Raw genomic sequence first — 17,277 nt, 5'->3', positions numbered from 1 at the left:
GGAATCTAGACTTTCTGGAAAAAAATGTATTACAATCACTAGTGATTTTACAAAAAGAACTCTTTCTCTTGTGTGCATTACCATTTGCCAAGTCATCACCTGCTGATGTTTTATTCATGTCACAGCAAGTCCAACAGAATACCGAGGTGTGGATGTCTGTTGCGTATAAAGGTTGCATGACCTGTAACTCGGACACAGATGAAAAATGTAACCAGACAAATCAGTTCCACTCTCAAAAGAGCTGCTCTTGAAATTTCCTCTAACAGTCCATAAAAATCAAGAGAGTGGAAAATATTGTGCACGTAATATCCAAAGTTCTGCCACTTTGTTTCATCAGTGGAAAATAATTGAAGTAAGTCCTGTCTCTTCAAACAGCTTTTGTAGAATTAGTGGAAGAGATATCCCAACTGCATGACCATGAGGGCTCTCTCTCTCAGTCTCTCTCTCTTTCACACACACACACTCACTCACACACCTTCACACAAGTGAAACATTATTTGCTACAGGAATAAGGCCCCAGGACAGCAGAAAAGCTAGAAACCAAGAACCAGAAGACACACCAGAAGTCCTAGCTGACTTAGGCTGACCATACTAGAAGTCAGTTCTGAGACGTTAAGCCAGGATCAGGTAGAGCTATTATGGCTCAGTCAATGGTCTAATCTAAAGACAGAAGTCTTTATAGACCTTCCTTTTCAAGAAAGCCAGGGGCCAGCTAGACTGGGGCAGTTCCAGAACATTCCAAACGTTCACTGGCTGGACAACCTTTCAGGCTTCTGTACACATTTGGAAACTTGAGAAGATGCCATGGCTCCAACCACATGTTGCCTGCCATGAGTGTGCACAGCTAGTCAAAAAGTACAAGCAACCTGCCAAGATGCATTTATGGGAAATTAATAAGGCGGCAACTCAAGATTCTGACTCCACTTTGAAGCAATGCTAGATGCCAGATGCTTCCCAAAGGGAAAACTTTTGGGAAAAATGAATCTGAATTTGCTCAGAGTTTTATTATTATAAGTGAGTGAGAACCATTTTTCTCCATACCATGCATGATTTTTATGAACTATTTTATGAATGCATGATTAAACTTGGCCCCAATAGACCCTATGATATTGGTCTTATTTCCTTTCATGGATGGCTGCGTTTCATAACTTACATCTTCAAAAGGTGGTCAGGCTAGCACCCAATTCAGTTTAACAAATTAAGGTTTTATGAAGCACTGGGAGTGGGCAGTTCGTAGTTCCCCTCATGGGATGGCAGCCATGAAAATAATGCATAAACAGAATGTTTCTCGATTGCAGAAGCCAAGCAGCCTTAGTGGAAACCAAAAGCAGTACTCTCAATTTTCTTTACAGCGGGTTTTAAATATTTAAGACTAAGAAAATGCTACCCTTTAATCTTCTTTTCTCTAAACTAAACATATCTCCCCCTCCTGTATTTCCTCACATATCCTGTTTCCACTACTCTTTATCATGTTTGTGGCTATTTTCCTCCAAATTCCAGACTTTTCCTTTAAATAAGGTCCAAAGTGGCTTTAACTCTCTCACTGAGGACTAATATAGTTTAAAGCAAGTTATCCACATATTTCTTCTTCTACAATCTCTCTTAAATGCCCATTCTCTGTAACTTGGACTTACTCCTACCATTATAAGCTCTATCAATAGATTTCCCTAATCTCCATTAACTTAACCAGCTGGCTACAATGACTTCTCTTAATGAGGAATCAAACTGATGCATGCATTATTTTGCTGAGCTAGAAACTGTAGGAATCACAACACAAGGGGAGGAAAAATCTTAAGAAGATGCTTTGTTGCTTATTGAGGCAAGCTGTTTTGGTTTAGTCCTCCTAACCTTACCATTGTTCTTAGAATGGGTTGTACAATCTCTTTCTGTACTTCCGAGTATCTCTAAGGAGACATCCACAGGGTGATAAGCACATTCTGGATGTGTGTTTACCCCCCAGTGTGGGAGAGATTCATAACTCTTGGCTCAGACATTAACCAGAAAGGTAGGAAAGATGATACAAACATACTTGAGTGGTCCATCTAGCAAACTTTGAACAAAATCTCAAAACTCCAGAAAATCAGAACATAAGACTGCAGAAATTATTAGAGTTCAGGATGAACCATTAAGATTGTAAATATTGGAGCATGGACGAAACAGAAATAGTCAGATTTCTGCATCCCTCCATTCAATGGGTCAGGAATGATCATCATCTAGTCCAACAGGTGGACTACAACACCATCAGCCATATCCTACACAACCAGTCACGAGGAAAGGCAATGGTTATAGCCCTTCTTTTTCTCAGCCTCTTCCCAGGCAGTAAATGCTATTGAGGGTTTGAACTGCAAGAGCAGCACTAGAATAAGCAGAGTGAGATCCACTGAAGGACTTGGCAATCATTTTACTATCTCCAACTACTTTCCAATCTGTCCTAGAAATAGTGAGCCACATCTCAAATGTGCATGTAATGCCACTGGAAGAATGTTCTAAACTCAAAATATTGGAAATACTAGAAAAGAAGAGGCAAAACTTTAATAGTAGTATATTAGTTTCAGAGTGGTTGATTAGGGTTGACTAGGGTTGATTAGGGTTTGGAGTAGTTGATTACAGGCTCTTGGGGTGTTTTTAAAGCCTGTACCAACACTGTTCCTGGTAAAGTGAATGTTTCCTCAAAGAAAGCCCAAATCTTTCACCCACTTACTGATATCCAAAGCATTTAAGCCTGCTTCTCTAGACCAGATTTCTTGTGGGGGACGGGAATGGAGTATCTTTGGCAACGAGGATATCACTTGTGTTTAGAGCATAAAGATACCCCAATGGCAATTTTAAATTATTATTTCTTTATCTAAAGCATTTCTATACTGTTTGATTGGCTTAGTGCTCTCACCTATTTATACTTGCATGCTTTGGATAAGCTTTGCCTGAAATTGGGGGGCTCAGCACAAGGGACGAGGGTGTTGCAGCGTATGAATTATGCATTTCTATCATGTGCACTTGGAGTACATGTATCACCCAACTGGGCTGAAAAAGAGTCACAAATAGGGCTGCCAGGGAACTCCACAATGAGCTCAGGTTTCTGAGACACTGACCTGTGTTGTGCAGACTTGTAGCCCACAAGAACATGAGAAAAACCACACTGGATCAGAGCCAGGTTCATCTAGTCCAGCATTCATTCGCACAGTGGCCAACCAGCTGCCCAGAGAAAACCCACAAACAGGAAGTGAGTGTAACCGGACCCTCCTGCCCATGTTCCTCAGTGACTGAGGTCAGGAGGCCTCAGGACAGGAACCATCCATAGCTTTCTCCTCCACGGATTTGCCCAATCCCTGTTGAAAGCCACCCACGTCAGTGGCCGTCACAATGCCTTGTGGAAGTTCATTCTAGACTTGAAGCACGCACCATGTAATGGAGCATTTCTTTCTAACTGTCATGACTCACCCACCAATCAACTTCGTGGGATGACGCTTCGCCGAATAAATGTTGGGTGTGAGTGACAGAAATCTGACTCACAGCCATGAGAAAGCAGACTGGAGTCCAGGGAGCTGAGTCCAAGGAACCTGATGCAATACGACCCCCAAAACGGATCCCTTCTTCACACATCCCTAACCCTGGGTACCTGGGCCAGGATGTTGGCATCCCTTGCATCAATTGGATCCCTTGCAAACCACTAGCAGTCCTGAGCCCTTGGATGACCTGCAACCTGTGAAAAATACTCTACAGGATTTTGCTGCCATGAACCCTTCCTTAGTTGCCTCAAGGAGCACGGAAGACACAACGGAAAGGTTGATTTGCTTTGTTCTAAAGAACACTCACGATCCGTTAAAGGTACAAATCATCCGAAGGATGGGAAAATGAATGCTAAGCATGGTTTTCCAAGAGCCTTGGATGCAAATGCCACCTTTGCAAAGGAACAGCAATGCTTTTAGTGCCCCCCCAATTTCTATTACTGGTGAGGCCCACTAATCCTCCACACCTTCAGCCTTGTAATAACAGTGTATTACAGAAGGCAGCAAAGTTTTGATTTCAGAACTTGTAAAAAAGAAAAGAAAAAGAAATAGAAAACTACTGGTAGAGGGGAAGAAAGTAGATGTGCAAATATGAATGATCTGTTAGCATCTGTGCTCCAGAACATTTGAAACGAAAGCTGCGAAGCAAGAGGGTGCACAAACAATATTGCTTTCAAACACTGATTTATATTGTATTACACTGCCAGCGTGATTACCCCGTTATGACTGCAGCTTACCAACAGCAATGGCGGGGGAAGAGCTCTGCCTTTACCGTACGGGGAACGTACTACTCTCTTTGCAAACATGCTGTATACCCCAGTGTTTTTTTTTCAAGTCAAGGTCAGCAAAGATCCAAGAGAAGCTTCCTAATATTGCTTGAGGGGGGGGGATTGTCCTAATATGGGTTTTGGAGAAAGAGCAGAGCTTAGTGCTGAAGCTGTCCTGTAGTACGTCCCACATTCATTCTCTGAGATGTTCAGTGTGTGTGGACACTACATTGTGTGGACACTACCTTTGTGTGGATAGTTGACAGAATAGAATAGAATCATAGAGCTGGAAGGGACCCTAAAGGTCATTTAGCCTGGCCCCTTTTAATATGGGAAATCTATTGCTACAACACTGCTGACAGCTGCCACCCAGACTCTGCATAAAATCCTCTCGTAGAAGGAAGAACAGCACTTTCCAGAAGCAGTTCCTCCCTCCCCGCACATAGTTTTTTGTTTGTTTCTCTGTTTTGCCTACCCTCCACTGGCTTGCTGCTTTTCAAAGTAAGTATGTATTTTGCTAAATAAGTCAGCAGCCTGGTTGACAATTAGCAGTCAATTATCGGCAGTCAATACAGGCAAACAGATAAAAGGAAAGAAATCTGCTACTTAGCACCCCGTTAGAATTAGGGATGGAAGAGCCAAACATTTTAGAGTTTGCCAAATGCCCTGCAGCTGATTCTTGCTTTTCATATCTATTTTCAGCTGATTCCTGCATTCAGTATTGCAAAGATGTCATGATTTTTTGCTCTGCTCTGCTTTGCTTTCCTTTTTCGGGGGGTGGGGGGGATAGGGACATCCATGAAATGGATTTGAATATTTATGCAAATTTGGAGCTGTGCGCCTCTCATACAATTTCTGCAAATTGTGATCCAGGACAATTTGTGTCATTCTTGCTGTTCTTGCTGCTCTTTTTACAGCATTCAACTTGAGAAGCATGGAAGTCTCTTCCAGACTCTGCCCTGGCCCCCACTGAATTTTCTCACAGCTAATTTCAGATTTGTGCAAAACACTGGCCTTTGCTATGAAATTCCACTGGCTATTTTTTTTCCAAAATGGAAATTCCACCTATTTTTTAAGAGAGAATTTTGCATGCCAACTAGACTCGCATCCAGTTGAGTCAGCACCAGCGCAGACTCACAGAAGGGAATCCACAAAGCTGCATCAAGAAAATCGGTTGTATTTTCACCCCCACACAACCAGGCATGTGCACCAATTTGCTCGCACATCCCTAGCTCCAGTCCTTCCTGAATTCTGCCTGGGTGGTGTGCTCACAGGTGCAGAAACGTGAGATCAGCCTTTCCCAGATCAGTGCCCTTGATGCAGAATTGGAAAGCAAGCCGCATTGTTCCTAGCAAGGCTATGATGGAAATTTTAGACCAACAGTGGCAGCAGCTACCTGGAGAGGCGATGGGCTCTCCCACACTAGAGACAGTCAAGGCGAAACTGGACAGCCTCCTGAGTGGGGTGCTGCAACGTGGTGTCCTGCAACAGCAGGGGTTGGACTCAATGGCCTTCATGACCCTTTCCCACTCTACTGTTCTATGATTCTGCGCATCCAGAAGGCCCCAAGTTGGGCGAGTCTGCACGAAATGCCGGCAAAGCAATTTGAAGGTCATCTTCCATTGTGGAAAGCAAGCAGCAGAGCCTAGAGTGCCTGGTTATATGTGAATCCCTGCTTATATAAACTGCAGAAATAGGAACCTGCTGTAATGTGGAACTAAAGATAAGTTCGTTTTTTCATGCATTCTTGCTGAAAGCCCATGCCCGCCACTGTTCATTACTGCCAGGCCTTTGCAGTTTAATACAGCTAATGATTTTCAATGACATCCCAATTTGGGAAACAATAAGCTTTAGTGCTTCCTGTCCTGCTGATTCACCTCCGTCATGGAGCGCTAGCACATTTTTCCCCACCCTTCCCCCTCCCCACAGCCTCCTCCACCTGTAATTAAAGGTACTTTTCTACCACATTAAAAGGAAAAGCTCCACAATGCGTGATCCCTCTTCTGAGTGTTGTACTATAGTAAACTCTCCGATGTGTGAGGGATTATCTTCCAAGGGCCTGCCTTAAGTGTCCCACATTTGTTCGCAATTAAAAAGTAAGCAAGGCATGTGAGCAGTACAGATTGGAGAGGTATATAATTGTCCTTCTGCATCATAAATTATCAGTTGTCTGAGAAAGGGAAGAACCAAACGAGGCTGGAATAAATTTCCATCTCCCATGGTGAACTTCTTGTACAAAGGATCCTTTCCTCCTCTCGCCCACCCCGGATGCTACAACGGTTGAATGCAAAGCCCACGTTGCAACAAAGCAATGGTAACAATGCACCACCGTGCTCCTTCCGAGGAGCAGAACGCCATGCTCTCAGTTATGACTGCAGGGCCCCAGTTCCCTCGTCCCTGCACAGCTCCGGAGACATTTCCAAGCTGAATGGCTTTTGCAAAGGGCAATGACACATTAGCAAGACCCCAGAGATGGCATGGGTTGTGCTACTGTGAGGAAGCCCCCGTTTAAATTATGGTAATAAAGATTCAAGTCCCAGTGAAATTATTTATCACAACTAGCACCAGGCCATGGAATTTATTGCACATTATACTGAAAGTGCACCATGATCACATCTGTTGTTTTCCCAAAAGATGATCTTCCTGTTCCAGGAAAGGACATTTTCTGGCCTAAGGCTGCCAGAATATTTAAAAAACCTGAGGCTGCTACTACTACCTCTATTGTTGTTGTTGTTGTTGTTTCTATAGCTGAAACGCTCTGGGAAATTTACAACAGCAGGTAAAACAGCAGATAATATTAAATACAGCTAACAATACAATTTCATAAAACCCACAGTGCAAAATTTTAAAGCCAGATTTCAAACCAGATTTAAAAATTGATATCACCTAGCACAAATGAAGCAACAAAACCCGTTAAGCAGCTGACCTCATGCCCTGATATAATATTGAAGTAATTTGTTCTCTGTCGCAGAGGACAGTCTTAGCCTGGAGCCAAAAGAAGCCAGGATTTGGGGCTCGGAGTGTGTTTGCATGTGTGTGTGTGTGCGTGCGTGTGTGTGTGTGTTAAGGGGGCGGTCAAAGGCTATCAGAGTTCATGGAGCAGATTCCTTGGGATTGCCATGGTATATAAATGCACATGAATCTCAAACTGGAAATTATGATGGTGAGGTGCAGTTTAGATTTGGGATCAACCTGAGAAGACTCCATACATCTCGCCTTTGCAGACCTAGTCTCTTCCCAGTCCAGACTTGCGAAGCAAGCCAAGCCAAGCCAAGCGGGACTCTGCCAATGCTCGGGGCACGAAGGATGCACTGTGAGCGACTGCCATCCCTGTCTGCTGAAGCGGGGCTCATCCCGAGCGCCATGGCGAGCCCCACGTGGCCAGATGGCTGCTCCAGGTGCGTGGAAGAGGGAGGCCCCTTGAGCAGTGCATGCAGCTTGATTCCTCTGGAAGCCTCAGGCATCCTGCATTGCGCTGTGCAGCTCCCGCGGGGCTTGATTCCTGGTGAATGCTGAGCACAAGCTCCAGGAGCTCTGGGCCACTCCAAAGCCAACAGGGGTGAGCCCAGGAAACCTGATGGGTCGCCACTCCCAAATGGATCCCTCACTCATCCCTAGTGCGGATACTTTTTGTTCCCCCCCTGCTCACCTGTTCTCAGGGCATGGCGGAAAGTGGGTACTGCAGCTTCCAGCCCAGCAGGGATCAGGTGACCCAAGCAACCAGTGGGATCCCACCTGGCCATCATCTGGCCCCTCCCACTGAACACATTGGAACTGCTCTTAGATAACCTGTGGCCTTGGTCTGCTTAGGATCGCCTTGCTCTGTTCTGGGAAACATCTCAGGCAAGGAGGCCTCACGTGGGAAAAACAACTGGTCTTCACAGTTCCTTTTTTGTGCGCAGGGATTATGGAAGCTGAAGTCCAAAACATCTGGAAAGCAGCTGGTGACCTCTTCTGGTGCAGACAATGCTAAACCAGGACAATTAAGGGAGACAGCTTGCCTATGTCCATACGAGGAGTGGAATGTAGGGCGGATTGGTAACCAGAGGAATAACAGCCGAGCAACCCAGGTTCCCCATTCAGCTCTTTTGTGTCAGTTCCCTTCTTCCCACCACAGGTCTTTCTCTTATCACAGCATGCCAGCCAAGGGCTTTGCAGGAGGGCTTTGCAGGTGGATGGAAAGGGTTCTAGCTTTCAGGAAATGGCTTCTGCTCAGGCAAATAGGAGCACCCATGTTTTGCTCTTCCTCCTTGTCTACTACAACCCGCTGTGCCATTTCCCATTCTACCGCAGAGGTTCAGCCAGAGCCTGGAAGCAGATTTTTGGGGGTGTAGTGAGTTTCTGGTGGGGAGATCTGGGAAACAACATGACAACCAACTTTTCATTTTATTTCTTTTTATCGATTATATTGATACCTTACCTTTTTCCTTTCAAGAATCTCAAGGCAGGTGACAGAATTTGCTTCCTTTCAATCTGGTCTTCACAACAACCACACTGGGAAGTAGGTAGGGTTGAGAAACTGTGCCTGGCCCAAGCCACCCTGTTGGCTCTACGGCTGAGTAGGACTAGAACCTCCACCTCCTGAGGCCCAGTCCCGTGCTCTTCACCGCAACACCGCACTGGCCCTCTCCTGGGTGGATAGAAATGCTTTCCACTTCAGCAAGTATAGGATCCTCTTTTGGTCTGACAGATTTATTTATTTATTTATTTAAAATATTTATATGCCATCCTGATCGCACAAAAGCCTCAGGACGGCTTACAATATGAAATATAACATAAATAACACAAATAAATTCCCGACCCACACTGGCTGCAATTAAAAACATAGAAAAGACAATATTAAAACTTATTAAAATACTGCTGGAATAAAAAGGTCTTAACACTTAATAAAAAGGATGAAAACAGTTTTAGAGAAGTTCCTGAGGGCTTGGGCTTGGTGGACCAAAGCAAAAGGCCAAAGGAGGCAGGACTAATAGGCCAAAAATGGAGACATGTCAAAACTCTGCTTTCCAAGAACTCTGACTTTGGAGTGGAATTTCAACCTTTCAGAATGGGAAAAAATGCATGAAAAGCATTGTGCATGTACACATATATCTCTAACTCAGTTTGTGTCCTTCAAAAATAATTCCTGCTTCTATGTTTTGTCATATGTGAGAAATGTACAAGTCCAGCACAATTATTGCCATGATCATAGTTAATAAACTCTAAAACAGCGTCAAAACAGCGTAAGATGAAGATCAGCATTAGGACATCAATCAAGCCTGAACCCAGAACTGTAGGAACTTTTAAAGATCCCATGTAGCAAACTGAATTGTACTAATACAAGTGCACCATATAATTTCAATTATATGATGAAATAGGAGGAAGTTGGTTGAATTGTGAGTGCTTAACAAAAAAAAGCTTTTGTTACTACTCTTAAGCTCCAGTGGCTTCATTTCTATATTCTGCTGTTGGCACGAGTGTAATGAGAGCCCATCACTCCATGTAATTTCCCTTTTCTTCCTCCAAAATGCAATTATCCCACAGTGATTAGTTGATCCAATTCCAAATTGTATTCAAATGAAAGCAATTTGGCCAGAGGTACAAAGGCCAAAAGGTGACACATTTGGAAACACCTTTAACGATCAGATGCCCCCTTTAATTTTTTGTTATAAAGAGAATTGCCTTCCTGGGTTTTTTTCCTTGCATAACTATTGGATTCCAGTAGCAGAGATGATGACAAATCCATCACCATAGCCAATATTCATGAATATATTTTCTTCCCAATGCTAAATTTGCTACTTGTTGCAGAAGTAAGGAAGTGTCCGGACAACTGTAAAAAGTTTTCCAAAATGTAATCACTCAACTAGGGATGGAAAAATCTATCAGTGTTGCTTTTTCCTTGACATCATTAAAACAAAAAGAAAGCTTTTTTGCTTTTTCTTTTCTGCATATGAAGAAATTTGTGAATTTTGGCAAGTTCTTACCAAAAATAATGTGCAATGAAATTCTCAGCCATCTGCATAAACTAACTTCAATAGGCACAGAATTATGAAATACCTGCCTGCCACAGAGCTGTTAAAGGTGAGGAGTCTGTCAGAAAAAAAAGCAGGTGGCCACCTTAAGTGAGCAATACGTCTGGATATACACATAGATTCAAAACTGGACTTTTCAGAGCAAGGCACTTAAAGCCCACAGCTTGAAATGTCGGTTTTAGTTCTTCCACACTGGAGTTCTTTCAATATCTAGTTCTCTCCCCACCGCCACCCCACCTGCATCTCCTGGTCACCATATTGGTTAGGGGAAAATGTGCAAATTTTGGTAAATCTTTATTGAAATTGAACTGAAACAAAATCCAGGCTCTTCTAGGCATGGGCAAGGGAGCAAGAAGTGAAGCTTCTCCAAACATTGCCCCTCTGCTTCTCTTGAGCCTGATTCCCACTGGCATCTGTGATTGCGACTAGCTTTGTGTGAATGAGAAACAGCCACAAAGCAAGCAGAGATCAAACAGGAGATTTGCAGACATCTCCCCAGATTTGCATAAAATTCCTTCATAGTCCAACATGGGGCTGATGCAGTCTACTGAGAAAATATGCACAAATTGAACCGAGAATTGGAAATGAGATGAATGCAAGCATGCATCAAATTATTTGCAAATATTTTTGGTGAACCGATGCTCAAGTTTGGAGCTTTGGAGAGGGCATAATCATATGTCCTGCAAGTAAAAATGAAAATCTCAAACATTCCTACTGAAGAAGAAACTTTTTTCCTGATGACCAAACCACAAGGATCGGTTCCTTAGTATCCCATCAGAGAGACACAAGAGGATCACAGATATAAAATAAACCTCTGCGAAGAAGGTCAGAACTTGTAAAGATAAGCCTGGAGGCTGATGGTTTAGCACCAGATGTCTTAAGGGGAGATGTGGGTCAAGATAACCATGTACAAAACGTAAACGAACGTTTCCTGCTGATTATGTTTTCCCTTTTTGATGGATGTGTCCTGCTTTTATTGAATAACGTTTCCTGCCATGGCATTTTTTCTGCTCCTAATCCATTACTAAAAGATAAACGTTTAATTGGCCATGCGTGATGACTGTGGCAGCTGGTCCCAACTGGAGAGGGACTCACTCTAGCCTGCTAGTGTGCATCTACCATAAAGACTCTTTTTTAAAATATAAAACAACTTGCTGGTGTTGTCTGTCTCTCTCACAGTCTCCCTTACATGAATCTTAAATGAAACATACAGAAAGGTAGCAACCATGGCGCATTTGGAAAGCACTGCAATGAGCAATGCATGGATATACATACACCTGGATAGAATCTGGATGGGTGACTTAAGTGTATGGTTCTATCGTTGTTGTTATAAGCCTCCCAGAGAGCTTCAGCTACGGGTGGTAAAGAAAAGTTAACAACTTTTTTAACACCAACTCGGATGAGGATGGCACTGACCCCTTTACTACACCAACAATGGTAAAGTATAATTGCACCAGTGCATGTAAATTAACTGCGGTGATCTGTCCCTTTGATCAGTTCTGTAATTAAATTGATGTTCCCAGTACTATTGGAGACCCCTGTGGCAAAGCAACGGCCACGGAGTGTGGGAGAACCTGCAGCCAGGTCTCCATACTGTATCTTTCTCAAGCAAATGTCTTCCTCTTAAGAGGAAGTGAATGGGAAGAAGGCATCTTGAAGTCAGGGGAGATCTCATCTTCAAGATCCAGGTGCTCCTCGGCATATTCTGGAGCATTATTTCCTTTCAGGTTGTATGAGGTCCATAGTCTCTTCTGCCTTTCAGTGTGATTCCTTGAACCAGGGCACATTGGAAGCAACGACTGCCATCCAGGGACAGTGCGTAATACCCCTGGAGACTCTCACATGTCTTTGAGTGCAAAGAATGAGGCCTGCAAAGGCCTCTCCCATGTTATTTGATGTTGCTCCTCCTCCAGAAAGCTTGGAAAGTAAATCAATCGGACCGGGGAGTCCCCACCCACAAATTTCACGGGTAGGACCTTTCAGCGGGGCTGCTAAATGTCTTGCTCTCTCTCTTGTCTCCCTCAGTTTAGTTGCTTCTGCTGTTCATTGTGCTCCTGGAGTTAGGGCTTGGAGGCTGTTACCATCAAAGCCTCACAGCTGCCAATGTCCTCCCTTTCAAAGGGGTGCAGTTCTTTTCACGTGCTGACAAGCAGAGCTGGCAAATTCCACAGCAGTCAAGGCCATGGTTTGGAGGCGTATGGCCTTTTGTTGCATTGAGGCGGGAATTCTGAACTGTCCAGATTCATTTTCTGAACTTCTCAAAGAACTTGCAATGAAATGCAAGGTGCAACGAACTGAAATGCACAAGGTGCAATGAAATGTTCTTAATCATAACAAAGGTTCTTGAAACCTCCCTTCCCACACATACACTTTCCATGTACCTAACACTAGACATTTGTAGCTTGCTAAATTAGGGCCAACCCCATTCGCCCTGAAATCTGAAATGATGTATTTACCCGAAGCCACTGTAGCTGCTGAAGTATGGCAGCCACAATATGGAGTTCAGTTTCTTATACAAGTGTCATTATCTGCATTCAGAGAACTGCTGACACCAGAAACAAATACCTCACATAAATAAGCTTTCTGCAGTGTTGAGTTATAATTTGGACGCTGCCCAAGGATGGAAATTTTCTGCTCCCTTCCAAGAGTATTTAGGTAGATGATGACTCAGTGATCTAAACAGGAACCATTCACTCTCTCGCCATGGAGAAAGGGCTCTCTAAGCAAGAGATTCATTTCAGATAGAATTTAGGTTCTCCAGGAAAAGGCAGAACGGGTAACTCGGATGATCAAGGAGTGATGCAAATCCCCTAAGAGGAAAAGTTAAAACACTCGAGATGTTTTAGCTTAGGAGAGACACAATAAAGGGGTACAAAATTATGCATTGTATGGAAAAAGAGGCTAGGCAGGTGTTTTGCTTCCTTGCTTCCTCTCGCATACTGGAAGCCAGAGTCAGGGGTGGGAGAGTCAGGGCAAATAAAAGGAAGGATGGCTTCACCAGGTAATCTTGAGGAGCAGTCCACCTGAGAAATGGGTGCTTGTCCATCAGATTCTCTCAAAAGGCTTGAGATCTTTTGATGCGGGTTAATGCTCGCTGACAGAGAGAGAGCATAGCCTAGCTTTGTGTTAACACAGATGCTCATAACACTTGAAATAAAAAAGAAAATTTATTCAGCAGAGAAGAGAAAGCAGGTGGTAAATATTCCTATTGCATCACAATCATAAATATTTCTAAGGAGATAAAGTGCTTCCCTGTCTAACAGCCTTCTAGATAGAAAGAAACTAACAGAAAGGAAGGGAACCCAAGGCCATTAACTGCCTGTTAGTTGTCTTGCAGAGCAGATTCTCAATAGCAGCCCCTTGTATAGGCAGACAGGGAGCAAGAAGCCCACTTTCCAGGACGCTTGCTAGGTCTGTGTTCGGAGTTTGCCACTTCTATGTCCCAGGTCCCTGGTTCCATCCTCTTTCCCTCTGCCAACTTCTCTGGGAGCAGGAAGGTCCCCGGGGTTTCCTGATTTATGTTAACTGCTTGACGGGGTCTTGGTTGCTCCTGATTACCTTGTCTATTGCCGCCTGCTGTGTGGTTATGTCTGTTTTCTCTGGGTAAAAAGGTGAACTCTTTGGTTGTGTTGGCTGGCTGGTGTCGATGGGGCAATTTTCAGATGTCTCAGGACAACGCTCATCCTGCTTGCAGGTTCAGCCGAATTCCTTATGGGAAGATGTCTTATTTTCTCTGCAAGAATTCCAGCACTTGTTAGTCACCATTCACTCTCACGGGGTTCATGCTGGCTAGCCCAGCTTCGGAGGTCCCTCCTGCTGCTCTCCAGCTTACCATCATGGCCCATGGCCTGGGAGCCTGTCCTTGAGGCACTCGTATTGATATCGATTCTACCAACACCTTGCAGGATTTCTTCACACAGAACTTCATTGAACTATGGAACACTCTTCCACAAGATAGAACATTGGCCACCGATTTGGGTGACGTTGACATGGGATTGGACAAATTCATGGAGGAAAAGGCTATCGATGGTTGCTTGCATCTGGCCAGGGCGACTTCTTTTATATTGTTATTTATTTTATATTGTTATTTTTGTATTTTATTGTATTTTATTCTGTGCTGTGAGCCGCCCCGAGGCTTTGGCAAGGGGTGGCATAGAAATGCTTTAATAAATTAATAAATTAATAAATTAATAAATAGCACTGAGCAACTACAGGCTGCCTCTACAACCAGAGGCACCATGCCCATGTGTGCCAGTTGCTGGGGAACATGGGTAGGTGGCGCTGTTGTAATCATGCCCTGATGGTGGGTTTTCCATGGGCTAGACATGGGTTGGCTATTGTGTGGGAAAAGAAAGCCAGTGTGGTGTGGAGTTGAAGAGTGCAGCTGGGACTTGGGTGGTCTGGCTTCTAGTCCCCGCTCAGCCACAGAGCCAGTTAACTGGGTGACTCTAGGCCAGTCACAGGCTCTCAGCCCAAGTGAACCCACAGGGCTTGTTGTGGGGATAAGACTGAGAGATGGAGGAGGAGTGTTGTATCAGCCGCTTTGGGTCCTTGTAAGAAATAAAGGTGGTATATAAATTGAATAAATAAAAATAAATAAGGCTAGACCAGACAGATTATCAGATTATAGCTAGTGTGGTGGAATCAGTAAAGAGAAGGCTGAAGTAATGGCAGTTGGAAGGAAAAAGCACACCAAAAATACAAAAACAGAAGGAACAAGCATAAAACAAGTGTCTGAGTTCAAATACCTAGGAACAACATTCACAAAAGATGGTGAAATGGATGAAGAGATTAACATATGAGGCAGTAGGCAAGACAAGCACTGGGAGAGCCAGCTCCATTCCTACAGCATAAGGCAGAATGGAGTGGTACCAAGAAGCATCTCATGCAAAGCATATTCATCCCCACCCTATGCTAGCAGTGTCGAACATGGACACTTGCAACAAAACATAAATGAAAATCAGTCACCATGGAGATGAGATGTTTGAGGAAAGCTGCTGGACTGACCATAAGGGATAACATCAGGAACGAGATTATAAGAGAAAGAATTGGAATAGAACCATCCTTAACTGCATATGTACAAAGACAGCAAATGAAGTAGTTCAAGGCATACACAACAAGAGAAGGCCAAAGATCGCGAGGTGGACCCAGAGGAAGAGGGAGAGACAACCTCAAAGACACACTGCAGCAGCATCACATGGCAATGGTTGATGCCACCAGAAGTACAAGAGCCAGAACTGTGTATCTCCCTCGACACCCAAAGCAGTAAAAGAGGAAGTAAAGAAAACGGGCAGTGTGGTGCAGTGGAGAGAATGGAGACCTGAGCTCTAGTCCCCACTCAGCCATGAAGCTGCCTTTGGTCCAGTCACTTACTCTCACCTCAACCCACTTCAGAGCCTTGCTGTTGTGAGGATGAAATGGAGCTGCGTTGTCTTCCCTGAGTTCCTTTTACAAGAGGAAAAGGGTAAGATAGAAATACAAGGAGATAATAGCAATAGCAACCATAGTAGTGGAAGCGGCGGTGGCAGTGATAGAATACTTGCTCCTATCCAGCATTCGCAGGACACGCAACTTCATTGCTAACTGGAGAGCCATTGGATTCTCGGTTTTGTTCCACACATGATGAAACACAGGACCTCAATTCACAGGGACAGATGGCAAACAAGGTTATGCAAAAGTGTAAGAAATTAAGACCTGAAAGCACATGAGCTCTTGACATGCCAAGGAAGTATCTTTACCATTCTCAGAACAACCCTCTTGGACACACACTTAGAGGATGGAGTCCAATGTCTGCCCTAAAACCTACAGAGGAACAGTAATAGCTTCCATGGAGCCTAAAGTGTCTGACCCTGCCTAATCCTGGAAGCTAAGCAGAGTCGGGTCTGGCTGAGCTCTGGATGGGTGACTTAAATGTTGTGAACTACCCAGAGAGCTTTGATTAAGGGTGGTATAAAACAGAATGTAATAAAAATAGTAGTAATAATACTGACTCTCTCAGAATCTCCATCCTCCAATTCAGCTGTTTCCACTACCTGCTCTTCTCAGCCAATCCAGTGCGCTCGTCTCCCCAGGGATGGGGCTGGTGGCCGAAAGACTTGAGTAAACAGCAGGTCCATGGCTTGGCCTGGCCTGGCCTCTCCCATTCCCATTCCACCCTTCCCAGTGGCACGACCCCTCCATTCCTCTCCTTCCCCTCCTCAGCTCTGAGCACTGCACATTTTCATTAGTGGTTTTAAAAAAATGGTATATCCATCATGATCCATCTTGGAGACAGAAGTGCATGAACTGGCTCACCTTGCACCACAGTGAGTCAGAACCAGCGCAAGGCTAACACACCAGAATCCAAAGGTCTGAATCGTGCAAATCAATCCTTAATTATACATCTCCACTTGCCACCATCTGTAGTCGCAGGTAACTGATAGGAACCAAAAGAGCAAGCCAATTGGTATCACTGCTGCTTCCGGCTGGTAGGAATGAATTCACTGCCATTAAAAGAAAAAGTTTCCCAACTCCACAAAAAAGGCATTTTTTTTACTCCAAAGTACAACAATAAAATAAAAATATCTAACTATAGAAAACAGATGCATCTGAAAATAAGGATGGGCATGAGATTAATTTTCTTATAGTTTTTAAGCACCTGCAAAATCAATAAGCAGACTGGAATATACTGAAATGCACACTTTCTGAATTTCCTAATACAGTTCCTTGCTGGGAAAAGGATATAGAAAAATGCACATAGAGAGGAGTACCCACAAACGTGTACACAGCTTTAACAATCATGCACAGAAGTGGGGTGCAATATGATAAGCAAGTCACAAAATAAAGATGCTAGCTGCATCTCTTGCAGTGTTAAGAGTGCCTCAGAGATGGGTTTTCAGGAGTAGGAAGAGGGAAGGATGGAAGGAATCCAGAGGCCACATAATAATAATAATAATAATAATAATAATAATAATAATAATAATAATAATGCATCTTCCTGGCAGACCCATC

The sequence above is a fragment of the Varanus komodoensis genome, unplaced genomic scaffold (assembly GCF_004798865.1).
Source record: "Varanus komodoensis strain SLA01 unplaced genomic scaffold, ASM479886v1 scaffold4, whole genome shotgun sequence".
NCBI classification, from domain to species: domain Eukaryota; kingdom Metazoa; phylum Chordata; class Lepidosauria; order Squamata; family Varanidae; genus Varanus; species Varanus komodoensis.
This window is presented reverse-complemented; position numbering follows the sequence as displayed.